The sequence below is a fragment of the Buceros rhinoceros genome, unplaced genomic scaffold (assembly GCF_000710305.1).
Source record: "Buceros rhinoceros silvestris isolate BGI_N320 unplaced genomic scaffold, ASM71030v1 scaffold13090, whole genome shotgun sequence".
In the NCBI taxonomy this organism is placed as follows: domain Eukaryota; kingdom Metazoa; phylum Chordata; class Aves; order Bucerotiformes; family Bucerotidae; genus Buceros; species Buceros rhinoceros.
This window is the reverse complement of record NW_010387957.1, coordinates 3,731-4,591: the sequence shown is the minus strand read 5'-3', so window position 1 is coordinate 4,591 and position 861 is coordinate 3,731.

Genomic DNA, 861 nt, shown 5'->3' with positions numbered 1-861 from the left:
CTACGAAGTGCACCATACACGTAGGAATCCGGTTTGCTGTTACTCCCTAGGCAAGGACACATCTGTGCTTTGACTAAGACGCTGAAACAGATGCAAACTTGCAGTTAAGGCAAAAGCTGAAATTTTGATTTTATTTTCAGCGAGCCCACAAAGGCATTTGCAAGGACTAAATGCATCCCTGTGAAATGAAACCCTCACAGATAAAACTGCCGATGAAGCGCTACCCGTTGTTTCAGCAGATAAAAGGGCAGCCAGCCACAGCCATGGTTTTTCTATATATATTTGCTCAGGTGACTTTTTAACAGTCTTCCTTTCAGAACTCCTTAAGAACCAAGCAGTAATTAACTGTGAGGCTGCAAGGAGAGGGAACTCAGAACACATGGTAGAAATACATCCATCCATCCATACATCTTTTAAGAACACCTTCAAAACTCAAGCTGTTTTTCTCAACATATGTATCTTGTCTACATATGCTGCCTTAGGTCATTAGCATGAAGACACGTTCGTGCTCAAGAGCTACCTCAGAAAACTCTTAAAGTACGTGAGTTTATGAGAACAAGACCTGTCAATTCCTTTGGCTTCAAGGGAGAAAGTCCGACTGTTTGAAAGCCGCTCTATAGCCCAGAAGCTTCACTGCTCTCAAGTCCACAAACAACCCTGGAGGTTCTGGGGAAGGATCGGGGGAAGGAGAGGGACCCATGGTGCCTCTGGTGCTCAGGGAACCTTTAAACTCCAATTAACTTCCAAGGCCCCCAGTGCTGAGACGCCACCTGGCCCATCCCCGCTTACCCCAGGCCCTGGGTCCCTCCAGGAGCAGCATATGCTCTGCCCTTACGCAGACCCTCTGCGAGAGCCACATGG